Raw genomic sequence first — 8,451 nt, forward strand, 5'->3', positions numbered from 1 at the left:
TTGCGCTTTCTCAAGAATCTGTTGTGTTGCTACACGTGCTTTCCCGAATTGCTAGATTAAACTGCTGCCGCGGCTTTTTCAACGGAAAGCAGCACTGCCTGAGGTTACAGTACATCGCCCTTGCGGCACCTGAACACAGCGGCCTGTAGGGCCAGGCTGACGCTAGAGTTCAGAAATAGCACGCGTCCGTCCAAGTACGGTCTCTTGCGTGCTGCGTGTTTGGTTCTTCTCACAGCGAATCCTGCTATACATTCCTGAGGCTGACGCAGCTCAAACGAGCAATCGGCGCGGCAGCATTATAGCGAGAACAGCAAAACGATGCATCGGCCGGGAATCGAACCCGGGCCGCCCGAGTGGTAGGCGAACAACCTACCACTTTTTTAGTTGTTGTTCTCATTTTTTTAGTTGCATTTGTTGGGGGCGGTCGGCCGTGCTTCCCGAGCATATTCCAGAGTAGCTGTCTGCAGGGAAAGTGGGATTGCCACCCAACGACGCCGGATACAGCCGAAAAAAGTGCTACACACGCGGAGTCCCCCACTACACTGCCTTAAAGCGACCGCTCATCACTATCGTGTGAGTAACCTTGCGGCCGCGGCGACGAGTCTTGCCCAAAGACGCAGCGTGCGTGGAGGCGCTGCCCGAACGCGTGTGGATGCACCCTCCTACCTCGTAAAGCGCCTACAGCTACTATCACCGTGGGCCGCTGCCGGCGGGCGGGAAGCCGACACAGCGCGGCGTTACGAGCAGCGGCTGTGCGGTGGTGGTGTAATGGTGAGCATAGTTGCCTTCCCAGCAGTTGATCCGGGTTCGATTCCCGGCCACCGCAACGGGCGCAAATTTTTACGTCTGAGTATGTGAGCCACGTGCTGTTACATTAACGTTTTCTTTCCGTCGTTGCTCCACTCCAGGCCATCCTGTAGTATGTCCCGACTTGTCCCGACTTTGCTCGGCTGACGCGAAAGCTGACGCTTGGAATTCGCCCTTATCAAGAGGACAGGCGATATAAACGGCTGTGAGAGGTGAGGTGTAGCGAAGTACAGGCAAACTGCGAAGTTTTGTGCTCCTTCTTCTTAAACAAAAAAATAAAAAAAAAGAGACGCAGTCGGTAGGACTCGAACCTACGCTCCCAGAGGGAATCTGATTTCTAGTCAGACGCCTTAACCACTCGGCCACGACTGCTCGCAGCCAAAAGTCCCCTCGAATCGTGAAAAATCAAACCGTTCTGCGCAGAATGTTGACAGGAAACGAACTCCGTGCACTGATTACGGCAGGGCTACCAGCGCTACGAGACGAGCCATTACGGAAGCGTTAAAATCTTCGCCCGGACAGGGACTCGAACCCTGGACCCTTAGGTTAAAAGCCTAATGCTCTACCGACTGAGCTATCCGGGCTCACGCTTGCTGTGGATGGAGCAGCTGCAGGCAATGTGAATAACTGGAACGCGTGTGTAGGCGTACTACGGTAATTGCTGGCTTCTGGCGCAACTGGCGACTTCACCGACTTGCCACTGACGCTGGTAGCAGCCCAACAGCGGACCAGTGCCTCTTCTCCCTTTACCCCGGTGCTGACAGTAATTGCATCTCGTGCCTGTTTTCCCCGATTACGCTCGGTTGAAGCTCCGGAAGGAGGGCGACAAACGAGGGTTGGAGGGCCAAAACATGGAGGGTCGTGTGCGCAAAAACTTCCCTTCCGGTACCGGGAATCGAACCCGGGCCTCCTGGGTGGAAGCCAGGTATCCTAGCCACTAGACCACACCGGATTTGCTCGATAAACGTCAGATTTACTCCCTCTCCTCTCGCTTTTCGTGCTGAATCCGGACTTAGTGGTGTTCTCTGTTTGCGAGCATATTTGCGCTTGCAGACTGGCATGGCGCACAGCTCGAAACTGACAATTCATTGCAGTTTGCATCATATTTTACTCACAACAGGGGAGGAGAAAGGTCAAAGCTGTACCTTGCCATAGCTGGATGTAAACATTTTAACGCTGAGGCGTGGGCTCCTTGTGGATAACAAACGACAATTCAGTTCGTTCCCTAGCAACAGCAACGCCGTTAATTCAGCCATGATGTACAGCAAATTAAATGCCCCGGGTGAGGATCGAACTCACGACCTTAAGATTATGAGACTTACGCGCTACCCACTGCGCTACCGAGGCACGTTTGCAAGCAACGTCCCAGGAAACTTGGTAAGTCTCGCATATTAGAGATAGACAGTTTGCGCTTTCTCAAGAATCTGTTGTGTTGCTACACGTGCTTTCCCGAATTGCTAGATTAAACTGCTGCCGCGGCTTTTTCAACGGAAAGCAGCACTGCCTGAGGTTACAGTACATCGCCCTTGCGGCACCTGAACACAGCGGCCTGTAGGGCCAGGCTGACGCTAGAGTTCAGAAATAGCACGCGTCCGTCCAAGTACGGTCTCTTGCGTGCTGCGTGTTTGGTTCTTCTCACAGCGAATCCTGCTATACATTCCTGAGGCTGACGCAGCTCAAACGAGCAATCGGCGCGGCAGCATTATAGCGAGAACAGCAAAACGATGCATCGGCCGGGAATCGAACCCGGGCCGCCCGAGTGGTAGGCGAACAACCTACCACTTTTTTAGTTGTTGTTCTCATTTTTTTAGTTGCATTTGTTGGGGGCGGTCGGCCGTGCTTCCCGAGCATATTCCAGAGTAGCTGTCTGCAGGGAAAGTGGGATTGCCACCCAACGACGCCGGATACAGCCGAAAAAAGTGCTACACACGCGGAGTCCCCCACTACACTGCCTTAAAGCGACCGCTCATCACTATCGTGTGAGTAACCTTGCGGCCGCGGCGACGAGTCTTGCCCAAAGACGCAGCGTGCGTGGAGGCGCTGCCCGAACGCGTGTGGATGCACCCTCCTACCTCGTAAAGCGCCTACAGCTACTATCACCGTGGGCCGCTGCCGGCGGGCGGGAAGCCGACACAGCGCGGCGTTACGAGCAGCGGCTGTGCGGTGGTGGTGTAATGGTGAGCATAGTTGCCTTCCCAGCAGTTGATCCGGGTTCGATTCCCGGCCACCGCAACGGGCGCAAATTTTTACGTCTGAGTATGTGAGCCACGTGCTGTTACATTAACGTTTTCTTTCCGTCGTTGCTCCACTCCAGGCCATCCTGTAGTATGTCCCGACTTGTCCCGACTTTGCTCGGCTGACGCGAAAGCTGACGCTTGGAATTCGCCCTTATCAAGAGGACAGGCGATATAAACGGCTGTGAGAGGTGAGGTGTAGCGAAGTACAGGCAAACTGCGAAGTTTTGTGCTCCTTCTTCTTAAACAAAAAAATAAAAAAAAAAGAGACGCAGTCGGTAGGACTCGAACCTACGCTCCCAGAGGGAATCTGATTTCTAGTCAGACGCCTTAACCACTCGGCCACGACTGCTCGCAGCCAAAAGTCCCCTCGAATCGTGAAAAATCAAACCGTTCTGCGCAGAATGTTGACAGGAAACGAACTCCGTGCACTGATTACGGCAGGGCTACCAGCGCTACGAGACGAGCCATTACGGAAGCGTTAAAATCTTCGCCCGGACAGGGACTCGAACCCTGGACCCTTAGGTTAAAAGCCTAATGCTCTACCGACTGAGCTATCCGGGCTCACGCTTGCTGTGGAATGGAGCAGCTGCAGGCAATGTGAATAACTGGAACGCGTGTGTAGGCGTACTACGGTAATTGCTGGCTTCTGGCGCAACTGGCGACTTCACCGACTTGCCACTGACGCTGGTAGCAGCCCAACAGCGGACCAGTGCCTCTTCTCCCTTTACCCCGGTGCTGACAGTAATTGCATCTCGTGCCTGTTTTCCCCGATTACGCTCGGTTGAAGCTCCGGAAGGAGGGCGACAAACGAGGGTTGGAGGGCCAAAACATGGAGGGTCGTGTGCGCAAAAATTTCCCTTCCGGTACCGGGAATCGAACCCGGGCCTCCTGGGTGAAAGCCAGGTATCCTAGCCACTAGACCACACCAGATTTGCTCGATAAACGTCAGATTTACTCCCTCTCCTCTCGCTTTTCGTGCTGAATCCGGACTTAGTGGTGTTCTCTGTTTGCGAGCATATTTGCGCTTGCAGACTGGCATGGCGCACAGCTCGAAACTGACAATTCATTGCAGTTTGCATCATATTTTACTCACAACAGGGGAGGAGAAAGGTCAAAGCTGTACCTTGCCATAGCTGGATGTAAACATTTTAACGCTGAGGCGTGGGCTCCTTGTGGATAACAAACGACAATTCAGTTCGTTCCCTAGCAACAGCAACGCCGTTAATTCAGCCATGATGTACAGCAAATTAAATGCCCCGGGTGAGGATCGAACTCACGACCTTAAGATTATGAGACTTACGCGCTACCCACTGCGCTACCGAGGCACGTTTGCAAGCAACGTCCCAGGAAACTTGGTAAGTCTCGCATATTAGAGATAGACAGTTTGCGCTTTCTCAAGAATCTGTTGTGTTGCTACACGTGCTTTCCCGAATTGCTAGATTAAACTGCTGCCGCGGCTTTTTCAACGGAAAGCAGCACTGCCTGAGGTTACAGTACATCGCCCTTGCGGCACCTGAACACAGCGGCCTGTAGGGCCAGGCTGACGCTAGAGTTCAGAAATAGCACGCGTCCGTCCAAGTACGGTCTCTTGCGTGCTGCGTGTTTGGTTCTTCTCACAGCGAATCCTGCTATACATTCCTGAGGCTGACGCAGCTCAAACGAGCAATCGGCGCGGCAGCATTATAGCGAGAACAGCAAAACGATGCATCGGCCGGGAATCGAACCCGGGCCGCCCGAGTGGTAGGCGAACAACCTACCACTTTTTTAGTTGTTGTTCTCATTTTTTTAGTTGCATTTGTTGGGGGCGGTCGGCCGTGCTTCCCGAGCATATTCCAGAGTAGCTGTCTGCAGGGAAAGTGGGATTGCCACCCAACGACGCCGGATACAGCCGAAAAAAGTGCTACACACGCGGAGTCCCCCACTACACTGCCTTAAAGCGACCGCTCATCACTATCGTGTGAGTAACCTTGCGGCCGCGGCGACGAGTCTTGCCCAAAGACGCAGCGTGCGTGGAGGCGCTGCCCGAACGCGTGTGGATGCACCCTCCTACCTCGTAAAGCGCCTACAGCTACTATCACCGTGGGCCGCTGCCGGCGGGCGGGAAGCCGACACAGCGCGGCGTTACGAGCAGCGGCTGTGCGGTGGTGGTGTAATGGTGAGCATAGTTGCCTTCCCAGCAGTTGATCCGGGTTCGATTCCCGGCCACCGCAACGGGCGCAAATTTTTACGTCTGAGTATGTGAGCCACGTGCTGTTACATTAACGTTTTCTTTCCGTCGTTGCTCCACTCCAGGCCATCCTGTAGTATGTCCCGACTTGTCCCGACTTTGCTCGGCTGACGCGAAAGCTGACGCTTGGAATTCGCCCTTATCAAGAGGACAGGCGATATAAACGGCTGTGAGAGGTGAGGTGTAGCGAAGTACAGGCAAACTGCGAAGTTTTGTGCTCCTTCTTCTTAAACAAAAAAATAAAAAAAAAAGAGACGCAGTCGGTAGGACTCGAACCTACGCTCCCAGAGGGAATCTGATTTCTAGTCAGACGCCTTAACCACTCGGCCACGACTGCTCGCAGCCAAAAGTCCCCTCGAATCGTGAAAAATCAAACCGTTCTGCGCAGAATGTTGACAGGAAACGAACTCCGTGCACTGATTACGGCAGGGCTACCAGCGCTACGAGACGAGCCATTACGGAAGCGTTAAAATCTTCGCCCGGACAGGGACTCGAACCCTGGACCCTTAGGTTAAAAGCCTAATGCTCTACCGACTGAGCTATCCGGGCTCACGCTTGCTGTGGATGGAGCAGCTGCAGGCAATGTGAATAACTGGAACGCGTGTGTAGGCGTACTACGGTAATTGCTGGCTTCTGGCGCAACTGGCGACTTCACCGACTTGCCACTGACGCTGGTAGCAGCCCAACAGCGGACCAGTGCCTCTTCTCCCTTTACCCCGGTGCTGACAGTAATTGCATCTCGTGCCTGTTTTCCCCGATTACGCTCGGTTGAAGCTCCGGAAGGAGGGCGACAAACGAGGGTTGGAGGGCCAAAACATGGAGGGTCGTGTGCGCAAAAATTTCCCTTCCGGTACCGGGAATCGAACCCGGGCCTCCTGGGTGAAAGCCAGGTATCCTAGCCACTAGACCACACCGGATTTGCTCGATAAACGTCAGATTTACTCCCTCTCCTCTCGCTTTTCGTGCTGAATCCGGACTTAGTGGTGTTCTCTGTTTGCGAGCATATTTGCGCTTGCAGACTGGCATGGCGCACAGCTCGAAACTGACAATTCATTGCAGTTTGCATCATATTTTACTCACAACAGGGGAGGAGAAAGGTCAAAGCTGTACCTTGCCATAGCTGGATGTAAACATTTTAACGCTGAGGCGTGGGCTCCTTGTGGATAACAAACGACAATTCAGTTCGTTCCCTAGCAACAGCAACGCCGTTAATTCAGCCATGATGTACAGCAAATTAAATGCCCCGGGTGAGGATCGAACTCACGACCTTAAGATTATGAGACTTACGCGCTACCCACTGCGCTACCGAGGCACGTTTGCAAGCAACGTCCCAGGAAACTTGGTAAGTCTCGCATATTAGAGATAGACAGTTTGCGCTTTCTCAAGAATCTGTTGTGTTGCTACACGTGCTTTCCCGAATTGCTAGATTAAACTGCTGCCGCGGCTTTTTCAACGGAAAGCAGCACTGCCTGAGGTTACAGTACATCGCCCTTGCGGCACCTGAACACAGCGGCCTGTAGGGCCAGGCTGACGCTAGAGTTCAGAAATAGCACGCGTCCGTCCAAGTACGGTCTCTTGCGTGCTGCGTGTTTGGTTCTTCTCACAGCGAATCCTGCTATACATTCCTGAGGCTGACGCAGCTCAAACGAGCAATCGGCGCGGCAGCATTATAGCGAGAACAGCAAAACGATGCATCGGCCGGGAATCGAACCCGGGCCGCCCGAGTGGTAGGCGAACAACCTACCACTTTTTTAGTTGTTGTTCTCATTTTTTTAGTTGCATTTGTTGGGGGCGGTCGGCCGTGCTTCCCGAGCATATTCCAGAGTAGCTGTCTGCAGGGAAAGTGGGATTGCCACCCAACGACGCCGGATACAGCCGAAAAAAGTGCTACACACGCGGAGTCCCCCACTACACTGCCTTAAAGCGACCGCTCATCACTATCGTGTGAGTAACCTTGCGGCCGCGGCGACGAGTCTTGCCCAAAGACGCAGCGTGCGTGGAGGCGCTGCCCGAACGCGTGTGGATGCACCCTCCTACCTCGTAAAGCGCCTACAGCTACTATCACCGTGGGCCGCTGCCGGCGGGCGGGAAGCCGACACAGCGCGGCGTTACGAGCAGCGGCTGTGCGGTGGTGGTGTAATGGTGAGCATAGTTGCCTTCCCAGCAGTTGATCCGGGTTCGATTCCCGGCCACCGCAACGGGCGCAAATTTTTACGTCTGAGTATGTGAGCCACGTGCTGTTACATTAACGTTTTCTTTCCGTCGTTGCTCCACTCCAGGCCATCCTGTAGTATGTCCCGACTTGTCCCGACTTTGCTCGGCTGACGCGAAAGCTGACGCTTGGAATTCGCCCTTATCAAGAGGACAGGCGATATAAACGGCTGTGAGAGGTGAGGTGTAGCGAAGTACAGGCAAACTGCGAAGTTTTGTGCTCCTTCTTCTTAAACAAAAAAATAAAAAAAAAAGAGACGCAGTCGGTAGGACTCGAACCTACGCTCCCAGAGGGAATCTGATTTCTAGTCAGACGCCTTAACCACTCGGCCACGACTGCTCGCAGCCAAAAGTCCCCTCGAATCGTGAAAAATCAAACCGTTCTGCGCAGAATGTTGACAGGAAACGAACTCCGTGCACTGATTACGGCAGGGCTACCAGCGCTACGAGACGAGCCATTACGGAAGCGTTAAAATCTTCGCCCGGACAGGGACTCGAACCCTGGACCCTTAGGTTAAAAGCCTAATGCTCTACCGACTGAGCTATCCGGGCTCACGCTTGCTGTGGATGGAGCAGCTGCAGGCAATGTGAATAACTGGAACGCGTGTGTAGGCGTACTACGGTAATTGCTGGCTTCTGGCGCAACTGGCGACTTCACCGACTTGCCACTGACGCTGGTAGCAGCCCAACAGCGGACCAGTGCCTCTTCTCCCTTTACCCCGGTGCTGACAGTAATTGCATCTCGTGCCTGTTTTCCCCGATTACGCTCGGTTGAAGCTCCGGAAGGAGGGCGACAAACGAGGGTTGGAGGGCCAAAACATGGAGGGTCGTGTGCGCAAAAATTTCCCTTCCGGTACCGGGAATCGAACCCGGGCCTCCTGGGTGAAAGCCAGGTATCCTAGCCACTAGACCACACCGGATTTGCTCGATAAACGTCAGATTTACTCCCTCTCCTCTCGCTTTTCGTGC

At 53.9% G+C, this 8,451-nt stretch overlaps 19 non-coding genes across 19 annotated transcripts; 4 read left to right on the forward strand and 15 right to left on the reverse strand.

The window, feature by feature from the left end:
• The first annotated feature begins 754 nt into the window (after nucleotides 1-754).
• On the forward strand, nucleotides 755-826 carry Trnag-ucc (transfer RNA glycine (anticodon UCC)). The gene has a single exon. It is a non-coding gene; the product is annotated as a tRNA-Gly (tRNA).
• Nucleotides 827-1,097: 271 nt separating this feature from the next.
• On the reverse strand, nucleotides 1,098-1,179 carry Trnas-aga (transfer RNA serine (anticodon AGA)). Its single transcript has one exon. It is a non-coding gene; the product is annotated as a tRNA-Ser (tRNA).
• Nucleotides 1,180-1,318: 139 nt separating this feature from the next.
• On the reverse strand, nucleotides 1,319-1,391 carry Trnak-uuu (transfer RNA lysine (anticodon UUU)). The gene has a single exon. It is a non-coding gene; the product is annotated as a tRNA-Lys (tRNA).
• A 296-nt stretch (nucleotides 1,392-1,687) lies between these two features.
• On the reverse strand, nucleotides 1,688-1,759 carry Trnag-ucc (transfer RNA glycine (anticodon UCC)). Its single transcript has one exon. It is a non-coding gene; the product is annotated as a tRNA-Gly (tRNA).
• A 322-nt stretch (nucleotides 1,760-2,081) lies between these two features.
• On the reverse strand, nucleotides 2,082-2,154 carry Trnam-cau (transfer RNA methionine (anticodon CAU)). The gene has a single exon. It is a non-coding gene; the product is annotated as a tRNA-Met (tRNA).
• Nucleotides 2,155-2,967: 813 nt separating this feature from the next.
• Trnag-ucc (transfer RNA glycine (anticodon UCC)) lies at nucleotides 2,968-3,039 on the forward strand. The gene has a single exon. It is a non-coding gene; the product is annotated as a tRNA-Gly (tRNA).
• Nucleotides 3,040-3,311: 272 nt separating this feature from the next.
• Trnas-aga (transfer RNA serine (anticodon AGA)) lies at nucleotides 3,312-3,393 on the reverse strand. The gene has a single exon. It is a non-coding gene; the product is annotated as a tRNA-Ser (tRNA).
• A 139-nt stretch (nucleotides 3,394-3,532) lies between these two features.
• Nucleotides 3,533-3,605, reverse strand: Trnak-uuu (transfer RNA lysine (anticodon UUU)). The gene has a single exon. It is a non-coding gene; the product is annotated as a tRNA-Lys (tRNA).
• Nucleotides 3,606-3,902: 297 nt separating this feature from the next.
• Trnae-uuc (transfer RNA glutamic acid (anticodon UUC)) lies at nucleotides 3,903-3,974 on the reverse strand. The gene has a single exon. It is a non-coding gene; the product is annotated as a tRNA-Glu (tRNA).
• Nucleotides 3,975-4,296: 322 nt separating this feature from the next.
• Trnam-cau (transfer RNA methionine (anticodon CAU)) lies at nucleotides 4,297-4,369 on the reverse strand. The gene has a single exon. It is a non-coding gene; the product is annotated as a tRNA-Met (tRNA).
• An 813-nt stretch (nucleotides 4,370-5,182) lies between these two features.
• Nucleotides 5,183-5,254, forward strand: Trnag-ucc (transfer RNA glycine (anticodon UCC)). The gene has a single exon. It is a non-coding gene; the product is annotated as a tRNA-Gly (tRNA).
• A 272-nt stretch (nucleotides 5,255-5,526) lies between these two features.
• On the reverse strand, nucleotides 5,527-5,608 carry Trnas-aga (transfer RNA serine (anticodon AGA)). Its single transcript has one exon. It is a non-coding gene; the product is annotated as a tRNA-Ser (tRNA).
• A 139-nt stretch (nucleotides 5,609-5,747) lies between these two features.
• Trnak-uuu (transfer RNA lysine (anticodon UUU)) lies at nucleotides 5,748-5,820 on the reverse strand. The gene has a single exon. It is a non-coding gene; the product is annotated as a tRNA-Lys (tRNA).
• A 296-nt stretch (nucleotides 5,821-6,116) lies between these two features.
• Nucleotides 6,117-6,188, reverse strand: Trnae-uuc (transfer RNA glutamic acid (anticodon UUC)). Its single transcript has one exon. It is a non-coding gene; the product is annotated as a tRNA-Glu (tRNA).
• Nucleotides 6,189-6,510: 322 nt separating this feature from the next.
• Trnam-cau (transfer RNA methionine (anticodon CAU)) lies at nucleotides 6,511-6,583 on the reverse strand. Its single transcript has one exon. It is a non-coding gene; the product is annotated as a tRNA-Met (tRNA).
• Nucleotides 6,584-7,396: 813 nt separating this feature from the next.
• On the forward strand, nucleotides 7,397-7,468 carry Trnag-ucc (transfer RNA glycine (anticodon UCC)). Its single transcript has one exon. It is a non-coding gene; the product is annotated as a tRNA-Gly (tRNA).
• A 272-nt stretch (nucleotides 7,469-7,740) lies between these two features.
• Nucleotides 7,741-7,822, reverse strand: Trnas-aga (transfer RNA serine (anticodon AGA)). Its single transcript has one exon. It is a non-coding gene; the product is annotated as a tRNA-Ser (tRNA).
• Nucleotides 7,823-7,961: 139 nt separating this feature from the next.
• On the reverse strand, nucleotides 7,962-8,034 carry Trnak-uuu (transfer RNA lysine (anticodon UUU)). The gene has a single exon. It is a non-coding gene; the product is annotated as a tRNA-Lys (tRNA).
• A 296-nt stretch (nucleotides 8,035-8,330) lies between these two features.
• Trnae-uuc (transfer RNA glutamic acid (anticodon UUC)) lies at nucleotides 8,331-8,402 on the reverse strand. The gene has a single exon. It is a non-coding gene; the product is annotated as a tRNA-Glu (tRNA).
• Nucleotides 8,403-8,451: the final 49 nt, after the last annotated feature.

This window comes from Schistocerca serialis, unplaced genomic scaffold (assembly GCF_023864345.2).
Source record: "Schistocerca serialis cubense isolate TAMUIC-IGC-003099 unplaced genomic scaffold, iqSchSeri2.2 HiC_scaffold_982, whole genome shotgun sequence".
NCBI lineage: Eukaryota > Metazoa > Arthropoda > Insecta > Orthoptera > Acrididae > Schistocerca > Schistocerca serialis.